Source organism: Ictidomys tridecemlineatus, chromosome 16 (genome assembly GCF_052094955.1).
Source record: "Ictidomys tridecemlineatus isolate mIctTri1 chromosome 16, mIctTri1.hap1, whole genome shotgun sequence".
Lineage (NCBI taxonomy): Eukaryota > Metazoa > Chordata > Mammalia > Rodentia > Sciuridae > Ictidomys > Ictidomys tridecemlineatus.
Genome location: NC_135492.1, coordinates 36,803,057 through 36,815,285, shown reverse-complemented (window position 1 = coordinate 36,815,285; position 12,229 = coordinate 36,803,057). Strand labels below are relative to the sequence as shown.

The 12,229-nt window shown below is 51.5% G+C and overlaps 1 protein-coding gene across 1 annotated transcript in view; it reads right to left on the bottom strand.

Annotated features, from left to right (window-relative positions):
* The window catches only part of Rab7a (RAB7A, member RAS oncogene family), a 28,431-nt gene that overhangs the window by 15,143 nt on the left and 1,059 nt on the right, over positions 1 to 12,229 (bottom strand). The window lies entirely within an intron of this gene.

Genomic DNA, 12,229 nt, shown 5'->3' with positions numbered 1-12,229 from the left:
GAAGGGTGTGAGATGCAGCAGGAGGAAAAGAAGACCTGCAGAGGCCCACGCCTGTCAACCAGCAGCTCGGGAGGCTGAGGCAGGAGGATCGCAAGGTGGAGGCCAGCCTCAGCCACTTAGCAAGGCCCTCAGCAACTCAGCGAGACCCTGTCTCTCAATAAAATAGAAAATGGGCTGGAGACGGGGCTCAGGGGTCAAGTGCCCCTGAGTTCAATCCCTGGTATTAAAAAAAACTGTCACTTTTGTATGTCAACACCCCCCACCCCCACAAAAATAAATAAATAAATACAGAAATAAATAAAAACCCTAGGAATTTCATAGGGCTCGACACTGTCACCGGCTGAGACAGCACAAAGATTTGTTTTTAAGACGTGCCTTTGTTCTATCAACATATCCTCACCTACTGTCTCTCACACACACAAAAACCTCAAGGGGTCCTAAAGTCTGCTACCAAAGTTCTATCATCCTACCAACTGCCCACCCTCTCCTGTAGGCGGCTCTTCATGGGTCAAATAGCCAAGAGAAAACTCTCTCCAGGGCAAAGCCTGCAAAGCCCCGGCATTTTCCAAGCAACACCCAGCACCCAGCACCCAGAACTCGGCACCCAGCACCCAGAACTCAGCACCCAGCACCCACAATGCTTGCAGCAGAGGAGGACACGTCCCTCCCCCAGCACCAGGGTTAGGACTTGGTGTTCTCTATGGCAACAGAAGAGCCGACTAGACTCTGAGGTTCTGAGAAGCAAGCACGGTCTTAGCTGAAGTCACTCACTACCGCCACACGCCAGGCCAGCCAGTGCCAGCGACCTTTCAGAGAGAACAAGAGAGCAGAGGGTGGCACTCCTGCTCTCTCCATCTAGAGGGCCTCTGTTGCCGGGCATGGGGGTGCACGCCTGTGATCCCAGTAGCCCTGGAGGCTGAGGCAGGAGGATCGCAAGTTGGAGGCCAGCCTCAGCCACTTAGTAAGGTTCTGAGCCACTCAGGGAGACCCTGTCTCTAAATAAAATACAAAATAGGGCTGGGGACAGGGCTCAGTGGTCAAGTGCCCCTGATTTCAATCCCTGGCACAAAAATAAATAAGTAAATAAATAAAAATAAAAAGCAATTGTTTTTCCCAGCCCGAACTGCTAACATTCCTACAAAAACTGGCCCAATGGTCTGGTCTATTGGTGAAAATGATCAACCCCCTTTTATTTGTCAAAATTGATAAATAAAACAGAAAAAAATGTATTTTTTTTTTTTTTTGCAATGCAAAGCCTGGATAGAAGCTGCCGTGAATAAGTCTCTAGCAGGAGTGACAAAGAAATCTGATTTGTCAAAGTTAGACAACAGTCAAGAGGAAACAGACCGCAGATCATGAAGGGACTGTGTCCAACCCAGAGACCAGACCAGAGAGGGCAGGATCCAGTGCCTAGAAGCTTCAGGAGCAGAATTAAAATCTAACTCCTGTGGGAGGAGAGGGGGGACTGCAGGTCACTGGATGGGACAAAGGGAGGGGAGGGACTGGGAGAGACAGGGGAGTGAATGGACGTCCCTTTCCCATGTTCACATAGGAACCCACGACCAGGGACACCCCATGGCAGGTCCAGCCACAGGAGTGGGACGTCACGCCCCGTGTAGGTGGGACATGGCAGGATGCACGCTGCCTTCATGGAGACCTAAGAAGAACCAAGAGCAAATGAGACACCATCTAGTCCTTGGGTTTTCGAGGTTCTTAATTTTTGATCCACGAGGCAGCAGGAACACAAAGATTAGAAAATAACAGATTTTTCGGGCTCCGTGGTAGACCCCTTGCCTAGCCTGTGTGAGGCCCTGGGTTCGAGTCTCGGCACCACATATTCAAAAAACAAATCAATAAACTCCATCCATAACTAAGAAAAATATTTTTAAAAAGAAGATATGTACAAGTTCCCCTAGGGCTTCCTCGGGGTTAGGAATCAGGTTTTCTGCCATTTGTACAGCTATTCAGCGCACAGGCCTGGGACATAGTAGGTGTTCAATAAAACGCACCAGCCACCCAATTGCACAGTAACTGTAACAGACACATGGGGAAGGGAAGATTTTTAGCTGGGGCACCTCAGGAAGGGCTTCCCGTGCCCAACCAATGAAGGACCAGGTCAAAGGACAGAAAGAGCAACGATTTCCTAAGGAGCAAATATGTGTTCGAGTCTAACTCGGGTTCGAAGAAAGGAACTCAGGTGGCTGACCAAAAGACACCAGGCAGAGACGCAAACAAGAGACAGGGCAGCAGAAGAGTTTAAAAAAGGCGCGTGTGGGTGGGAAACTGGTGTGGGATCAGATAATTTCTAGTCAAGTGAGGAAAGGACTCACAATAAAATACAGGGGACAACCAAGCAACCGGACAGACCCCAGATGGGCTGCGTACTAGAGAAAGCACTGCTCTTACCTTCCTGGGGGTGGGGAGGGCTGAGTGTCACGTAAGACCCAGAAAACAAAACCATGTGACAGAGAAGTTTCTATACCACAAAAACACACCCTCACCAGGCCTGGTGGCTAAGCGTGTCATTCCAGCAGCTGGGGAGGCTGAGGCAGGAGGATCGCAAGGTGGAGGCCAGCCTCAGCCACTCAGCGAGACCCTGTCTCTAAATAAAATAGAAAAACGGCTGGGGACGGGGCTTGGCTCCATGTAGGTGGCTTTCAAAACAGCTCCTGGGTCCTTTAAACTTCTGGTCGTGTCATCTTGCCAGTTAGGACATTGTGAAAGCCACAGCAACATGACCCGGCGCCCAGGAGGTGTCGACACAGGGAAGGCTGAGACTCTGCCACACGCTGAGCCACACTGTGGTCCTGTAGCTTCTGACATGGTGATTTCAGGCGACAGGAAGGATTGACAAACATTCCTTCTCCTCCCCTGTCACATGTCACAGTAGGTGGCCCGGCCACCTGGGGAAGGTTCTCTGAGTTTTTTGACACAATGCTCCATCTTTGGAGGAAGAACAGGTAGATCAGCCTGGGACCGAGACTTCAGACCCACGTTCCCAGGGCTGGCAAGACACACAGACGAAATCCAGTCACAATATCACTGTGGCAAAGTCACAAGGATTCAGTAAAAGATAGAGACAACAGAGCGGGCGCAGCAGTGCGCCTCGGTCATCCCAGTGACTCGGGAGGCTGAGGCAGGAGGATGGCGAGTTAGAGGCCAGCCTCAGCCACTTAGCAAGGCTGTGATATGAGCAAGTCAGGGAGATGCTGCCTCCAATTTAAAAACATAAAGGGCTGGGGCTGGGGCTCAGGGGTTAGGTGGCCCGGATTGAATTTGGTAACTCCCCCGCCCCCACCAAAAAAGGTGACACCAAGTTTGACGCAGGCAGGATGCCCACAGGTGGGCGCAGGACAGAGCTGAGGGAGGCCTCGGGGAAAGCAGGGACCACAGAGCGGCCAGGAGACTGCGGGGTCTGTGCAGGAGGGTGAGGCCAGGGGGGCCCAGGGAGGCCATGGCCAAGGGCAGTGGGAAACCTGGGCCTCTACAGAGGAGTCCAGAACCCAAGACCCTGCACCACCAGGGGTGGTACAGGGCGAGAAGGCACCATGGGGTGCAGGCAGGTGTCTGAGAGGACACAGAGGGTTAGTGTCCCCACGCTGACCCCGAGCTCCGTGAAGACAGGCCATTTTTAAATTTTTATTATTTATTTTTGTATTATTTATTTTATTATTTTTTTAAACTTATTTTTCTGGTGCCAGGGATTGAACCCAGGGGCCCTCCACCCCTGAGCCCCGTCCCCAGCCCTTTTTCTATTTTATTTAGAGACAGGGTCTCGCTGCGTTGCTGAGAGACTTGCTAGATGGTGGAGGCTGGCCTCCACCTCGCGATCCTCCTGCCTCAGCCTCCCAAGTCGCTGGGATGACGGGCCTGCATCACCCACGGTGCCCAGCCAACTAAGCCTCTCCTAGAATTTGAACAGCAAGGTGACCCCCGGAAGAAACCACCAGGGAGCACTTCTTTCCCCACCAGTACCTACTACAAGCCAACGCTGCCCAAATATTCCCAGCTCTGAGCCTCCCGGGTGCACGGTAGGATCACAGCTCTTGATTCCTTGTGTGGGGTGACTCACTGTGGCCAAGGATTTGCAAGCAGAAGGGACAGGGAACAATTAACTATGGGCTCAGAGAGCCTCCGGTAGTTCCTGCTCCTTTGCCAACACAAACCAGCACATTCCACACTTCAGGCAGGAAGAGGGAGCCCAGCCGGGCTGGGGTGTGGCTGGGGTGTGGCTAGGGTGGCTGCTCACTCAGCCCCAGGCACTGGGTTCCAGCCCCACACAGGGGAACACAAAAACAAACCCGAATCCTACAAAACCCTCTCTCCAAACCCAGCGGCTCAGGAGGCTGAGGCAGGAGGATTGCGAGTTGGAGGCCAGCCTCAGCCCTTAGCAAGGTGTGAAGCAACTCAGCGAGACCCTGTCGCTAAATAAGATCTAAAAAGGGGTTAAGCACCCCTGGGTTCAATGCCTGGCACCAGAGAGACAGAGAGAGAGAGAGAGAGAGAGAGAGAGAGAGAGAGAGAGAGAGAATGAGAGAGAGGAAAATCCCTGCTGAACATGGAGAGAGAGGAGAAGCCTGCGCTGTTCCAGCAGCTCTGAGGTCACTCAGCGTCCCCTCACCTGGAGAGCCTGGCACTGCTTGAGAATTCGCCACCAGGAAGCTGAGAGCCAAGGCCCTCCCCCTGTCTCTCTTTCACTTTTGTTTTGCTTTTCGGTGGTGCTAGGAAAGGAACAACCCAAGGGCCCTCCACCACTGCCCTGCCTTCTCAGTCCTTGGAATTTTTAAAATTTTGAGGCAGGGCCTCCAAACGGCTGAAGCTGGCCTCAACCTTGCGATCCTCATGCCTCAGCCTCCTGAGTCACTGGGAATATGGTTGTGGGGCCCCCCGAAATTCCTAAGGGTGGTTTGTTCTTCCCCCAAAGACGCTATTCTTCTTCTTCTTCCCATTATCAAGGTCACAGAACCACCCCTCAGAGGCTCCATGATCCTCCGCAAGTCCCTGCTGTCAGTTCCTCATCTGAGAGTTGTTTAGTTAGGGCTTTGCTAAGTGGCTGAGGCTGGCCTCCAATTTGCGATCCTCCTGCCTCAGCCTCCTGAGCTGCTGGGATGACAGGCATGCACCACCTCGCCTGGCTTCTAGCATTTTCTTTAGGCTAATTTTATGACTGTCCTCTTCCCTGTTTTTACAGCTACTCCTGAATCTCCAGGGCTCTTCACCTCACGTACCCCCCAGGTCTCAGTACTGTTTTCTTCTAACAGACAATAAACATCTGCCAAATGAGCACGGAGCACACGGCTTCTCATTCTGGAAGGCTGTGCATATTAACTACTGGCCCAGGAGCACATCTTGCCTATAGTGACGCTGAAATAGCAATTTGCTTACCAACTTGCATAAAAAGTAATTTACTCTGCAAAGTTAGAACTATAAAACTTTTATTTTTTTCCCAGGGACTGAACCCAGGGATGCTTAACCACTGAGCACCATCCCCAGTCCCTTTAATTTTATGCCTTTAGGTTGAGGCAGGGTCTCACTAAGTTGCTGAGGCTGGCCTCCACCTTGCAATCCTCCTACCTCAGCCTCCCAAGCCACGGGGATGACAGGCGGGCACAACTGTGTCTGGATCTTGGAGCTACAAAAATTTTCAACAAAAGTTGGGGTGATATTTCACGATCCTTTGCAGACTAGTGATTCAACACTGCCCTCAAGGGGCTTGGCGTTGGGAAGGGGCAAAGTCTCAGATTATTTCAATCAAACCCAGGTCCTGAGGTGGATGTTCAAAGTTCAAGATCAGCCGGCCAAGAAGCTGCTGGTCACATGCCAGCCAGGACCTGAAGGGTCAGTCGGCCCAGGCCAGGAGCCCTACCTAGCATGTGAGCGAGGGAATCCAATATCTTAAGGACTGAAGTAGGAGACCAAAGAGTCTCAATGAAATCTACTCTGGCTACATTTATACCCCAAGTGATTCTTCTGGGCCAAGAGCAAAGAGAACGGGTCCAGAAGTGTCCCACAAGGGGACGCAGCAAGGGCTACCCGCTCACTCACCAGACTGAAGCCACTCTGTTGTTTTGGTGACAGGGATGGAACCCAGGGGCACTCCACCCCCGAGCCCCGTCCCCAGCCCCTTTTTCTATTTTATTTAGAGACAGGGTCTCGCTGAGTGGCTCAGGGCCTCGCTAAGTGGCTGAGGCTGGCCTCCACCTTGCGATCCTCCTGCCTCAGCCTCCTGAGCTGCTGGGGTGACAGCTGTGCCCGGCGCTATTCTGCTCCTCTAACCCCAACTCGTTCAAATAGGCTCAGCCTATGACACATTCTGCTATGGGAACCAACTCGCCCAGGTCCCTCAAGGACATAGGGAGAGAAACAGACTGTACCATGGGGAACGGGCTTCTAACAGAGTTGCTAAAAGGAAAACATAAGTGAGAGCAAAGATGTGAAATATCTAGAACCCCCATGCACTGCCAATAAGAGTGTAAACTGGACAGGTATGGTGACACACACCTGTCCTCCCAGCAGCCCAGGAGGCTGAGGCAGGAGGATGGCAAGGTGGAGGCCAGCCTCAGCCACTTAGCGAGGCCCTGAGCAACTCAGCGAGACCCTGTCTCTAAATAAAATCAAAAAAGGGCTGGGGATGGGGCTCATGGTTAAGCACCCCTGGGTTCCATCCCTGGGACAAAAAATAAAAAAGTGTCAACTGGGGACTGCGGTTGTGGCTCAGCCGTAGAGCGCTCGCCTAGCAAGTGTGAGGCCCCGGATTCGATCCTCAGCACCACAAAAAAATAAATAAATAAAATAGAGGTATTGTGTCCAACTACAACTAAAAAATAAATATTTTTTTTTAAAAAAGTGCCAACTGCTATAATTAGAAAACTGGCCCTACTCACTAAAGCAGAACAGAAAGAGATCCCCCCACCCCCAACTTCATACATTGAAATCCGACCCCAGGACCTTGGAATGTGACTGATTTGCAGACAGGAGCTTTGAAAGAGGTAATTAGGGTTCAATGAGGTCATTAGGGTGGGCCCTGGTTCCATATGACTGGTGTCATACACAAGAGGGCTCGTCACCGACCCACAGAGAAGCAAGATCACGTGGATGTCAGGCCACCAAGGACAGAGGCTTCAGCAGAACCTAATTGGGCCTCTACCTCACGGCAGCCTCCAACCTCTGGGACTGTGAGCAGACGGGTGTCCTCTGAGCCTCCCAGCTGTGAGCGCAGTGTGAGCAACACAGGCACCAGGACTCAGCCTTTCTGCTTTATTTATTGTTTTGAGAAGGGGGTCTAAGTTGCCCTGGCTGGTCTTCAGCTCCTGGCCTCAAACAATCCTCCTGCCTCAGCCTCCCAGCCAGCTAGGACAACAGGTGAGCGCCACAGCACCTGGCACTAACGACCGTAAATACATTATGATACACCACATCCTGGAATAGTACTGAGCGATGAAAATGGAATTAACACTGCAAATAATGTGGGCGCGGTGGCCCACGCCTGTAACCCCAGCGACTTGGGAGGCTGAGGCAGGAGGATTGCAAGGTGGAGGCCAGCCTCAGCCACTTAGCAAGGCCCTCAGCAACTCATGGAGACCCTGTCTCTCAATAAGAATGCTTGGCTGACATGTGGGAGATTATGGGATAGATCCCCAGCAGCACTTAAAATAAAAGGAAGGAAGGGGTTGGGGCTGAGGCTGGGCGGCAGAGTTCCCCAGCACCACATAAAAATAAACAAACAAAATAAAGGTACTGTGTCCAACTACAACTAGGAAAAAATACATAAATAAATAAAAAATAAAGAAGCCAGGCTCTAGGGCACACACCTGTCATCCCAGAGGCTCGCGGAGGCTGAAGCAGGAGGATCGCAAGGTGGAGGCCAGCCTCAGCCACTTATCAAGGCCCTAAGCAACTCAGCAAGACCCTGTCTCTAAATAAAAATAGAAAAAGGGCTGGGGACGGGGCTCAGGGGTTGAGTGCCCAAGGTTCAATCCCCAAGACCAAAAAGTTAAAAATACAAAAAAATAAAGGTCCTGTGTGTATCGACAACAAAAAATAAAAAATAAAAGGTTGGGGGGATCAGCATAGTGACCCTGCCCTGGGACAGGGGACTGGCACCGTTGAGGGAGGCACAGGGGGTTTCTGAGTTCATGAGAATTCTCCAAGTCCTTCAATTATTCATGCATTTTTCTGTGTGGGTGCCCTTTATTAAAATACAGAAACGACAATTTACTTAAAAACCAGAAGGGCCACTCTGGTGGCACTTGGCAGAGATCTTATCCCAGCGCTCAACAGCTCAGGTTCTTCACCTGCTGCCACGAAACATTTGAAAAAGAAACACAGCTCTGCACACGGTCCCCAGCCTCCTGTCGTGGGTGTCTCCCAGGACAGGTGGCACAGTTCAAAGGGCCCAAGAACGGGGACAGTTGAACGCTGGCACCATCTTGGCAGGAGGGAAGCGTTCCATTTCCCTGAAAGGAAAATATATTCCAGTGGACGTTCAGAGTAAGAAAACAGCCAGTTAATACCCAGCCACAGCAGCTGTGGAGGCTGAGGCAGGAGGATCGCAAGGTGGAGGCCAGCCTCAGCCAACTCAGTGAGACTCTGTCCCTATAAAATATGAAAAGGGCTGGGGATGGGTGGAGCAGTCGAGGGCCCCTGGGTTCAATCCCTGGTAGAAAAATAAAATAGTGGGGGGTCATGACCTAGGTCAGGGGACATTCAAATTCTGGAAAAAACAGACCCATGCAGGCCTCCACCCTGAGACAGGGCAGCCTCAGAAGGCCACCAGGAGAAGCAAGCCATCTTGACTCCTAAGCCTCAGGGAGCACGGAGGGCCACCTTCTATCTGTCTGGCGAAAGTCACAGAGTCAAGGCCACCCGTGCGGGGGAGAGGGGGGGACGCATGCAGCTGCAGGTCCCCTGACGCGGCTGACCCAGGTCCTCAGGCTTCTTTGAAGTCCTTTTCCTGGGACCTGCCACGGCTGGTGGCAGGCGGGCAGTCCCGGGCGACAGGAAAATGGACAACAGAATCAGGCTGACAGATCGCCAAGGCAAGGATGACGTCACCAAAACAGAGCCCTGGGGACAGCCACAGCCCCACAGCAGGGCTGCAGCTGAGGCCCGGAGCAGGAGGCCAGCGCTGTGGGTCACCCTGGAAGCGACCCGAGGTGGCTTCCTTCCTCCCAAGGAGACATCCTGCAAACAGCTATTCTTCTTCTTCTTCTTTTTTTTTTTAAAAAATATATCTTTGGTTGGAGGTGGATCCCTTGGTCCCTTTTCATATTTGTGTCCCTGGAGCTGAGGGTGGAGTCCGGGCCTCACCCCTGCCAGGCGGGCTCCCCCTCCCAGCCCCAGCCCAGCCCAAATGGACTATTCTTAAAAACTTGTTTTTGGAAGCACAGTCTGCAAGACGAAAAGTGAAACTAGCCACAGACTTCCAAAAGCCCTATCCCCATTTCACTCAGCCTCTCACTTGGACCTTGGATCTGCAAATCACTGTCCACCATCACCGTGAAGATAAAAATGCGCAGGGCCAGGCAGCCCCCACCTGACATTGCAGCTGCATGGCCGAGGCTGAGGCAGGAGGATCAGAAGGTAGAGGCCAGACTCCGCAACAGTGAGGCTCTAAGCCACTCAGGGAGACCCTGTCTCTCAATAAAATACAAAATAGGGCTGGGGACAGGGCTCAGGGGTTGAGAAACCCTGGGTTCAATGCCCAGTATCCCCTATCCCCCAAAATTTCTTTTTTTTAATGTAGTAAGTGTAGGGGCTGAGGATGGAGCTCAGCTGGTAGAGAGCTTGCCTTGCAGGCACAAGGCCCTGGGGTCAATCCTAGCACACACACACGCGTGCACACACACACACACAAAAATGTTCTAACTATAAATGCAAAGTGTTTTTCAGTCTTTAATGCTGTATGTACAAATGGGGGAAAGTCAATACAGACAAGACGTGGGAACCAATAACAATAGCAATAAACACACTGCAACGTGTCTATGCAGCAGCTGCACACAGGACAGTGTGGAGATCCACTAGAGGACACTAACACATATTTGCATAACACAATGACCACCTTATACAGGAGCAGAAAGCCAGGAGCCAAAAAGTGGCAGGACAGGGGAATGGTTTATGTCTCCTGCTTAAGAACACTTCAAGACATGACATCAGTTGAGAGCAGGGGTTGTGCATGATTGTCATCCGTCTGGAGGCTGAGGCAGGAGGATCGCAAGGTGGAGGCCAGCCTCAGCCACTGAGCGAGGCCCTGAGCCACTCAGGGAGACCCTGTCTCTAAATAAAATAGAAAAAGGGCTGGGGACGGGGCTCGGGTGGAGTGCACCTGGGTTCAATCCCTGGTATTAAAAATAAATAAGTAAATACATAAAATCAAATCACAGTTGGTCCAAAAAAGGGGAGTAGAGGGGCAGTTAAGAAAGAAAAAACTATTGGCCCAAGTGGTTGCCAACAATCACCTGCAAGGACACACTCATAAAACTATTTTTAGAGAGCCTTCTGCATCCCAGGGTCTGTCTGTTTGCTCATGCAGTGGATCATAAACGTCGTGGACACAGGGTGGCGAGGGCGGTCACCTAATGCTGTTGATCCTACGACTGGGGCCACACCAAGCTTTCTTGTCAGCTTTAGGGAAAAAAAAAAAAAAAATCCAGCAAAGCCAAATGTGCCTCTGTTCAAAGACACTGCAGTGCGATGTAATGACAGGGACGTGGCCTCCCTCTCCGGTGAACCCAAATTGCCACCAGAGCAGAAAGAGAAACACATATCCTGCTGGAAGGTTATTCTTCAAAAGATGGGATCAATTAGAAAGCGCAGTGCTACTTTCCACACTCTTTCAAGAGCCAACTGGGTGGATACAGGTCGCCAGAACACCAGACTATCTGGATGACACAATGCACCTGCAGAGATGAGAAATGATTCCTTTTTCCAAAAGCCTCAAGTTCTCGCAGCAGCTCAGGAGGCTGAGGCAGGAGGATCGCAAGGTGGAGGCCAGCCTCAGCAAAAAAACGAGGCCCCAAGCAACTCAGTGAGACCCTGTCTCTGAATAAAATAGAAAAAGGGCTGGGGAGATGGCTCAGGGGTCGAGTGCCCTTGAGTTCAATCCCTAGTACCCCAGAGCATGGCCTCAAGTTCTCCTGCCAACTCATTCCACCCGAGTTCATGGCTTCGATCGCTCACCATTTTACAATTCCTTGAGGACAGGCATCACCTCGGGTCCCTGAGTCAATCTCTAGCAACGCCCAATACATACGTGGCAGATACTCCAAACATTTCATGAATGAATGAAAAAGTGCTCATCGTTACTCTCCTCGGTACTCAACCATGATACAAGCCTCCAGCATGTATTAGTCACTTAAATGTGGTCAGTCTGGGCAGCAAGGTAAATAAAACAATAAAAACCGGACAGAGAACACAACAGGGTCATGGACACCACGCTTTAGAGTGGACAGTATCTTCGACAGAAGTATTTATAACTACTTTCCAGGCTGGGTGCGGTGGCGCACACCTGTCATCCCAGCAGCTCAGGAGGCTGAGGCAGGAGGATCGCAAGGTGGAGGCCAGCCTCAACAACTTAGCGAGGCCCTCAGCAATTCAGTGAGACCTTGTCTCTAAATAAAAGGCAAAATAGGGTTGGGGATGTGGCTCTGTGGTGAAGCACCCTTGGGTTCCATCCCCAGTCCCCCCACCCCCTCCAAAAAACCAACCTTAACTACTTTCCAGTTCTTAGACTTAAATCTGAACAAATCCTCTCCAAGTTTGAAGAGAGAAACACACTCCCAGGAGACTTTATTAAACCATAGATGAGAAGTCATGCGGCTAATCAGCTGTGGAAGTCACAAGGAGGAGACAAGGGTCTGTTCTTTCAGAATCCACAGAGGCAGCATTTCCAATGGGGGAAGAACCCACTAGTTGGACGGCCAGGAATTCTGGGTGGTGACAACAAGGTTTCCATATTTGCAGATCCAGCTGAAGACTCAGGTAGGGGAACGTTTCTAACCCATGAAGTACCTTGCCAGAATTCAAGAGCTTCAAGTTTGGGGATCGCACACCCCACAAATAGGCATCACAAGTCGCAACTGCCAACGAGATAGGGCTTTCCAGGTATGGCCAGCAGAGTGGCTCTCATATGACATCACTAAGGAAGGGCAAGGAAGGTGGCGGAGGCCAGGTACCAGGTGGCAAAAAGTAAATCGCAACCCGCAGGCCGGGCCCAGTCTGCGACCTGGGC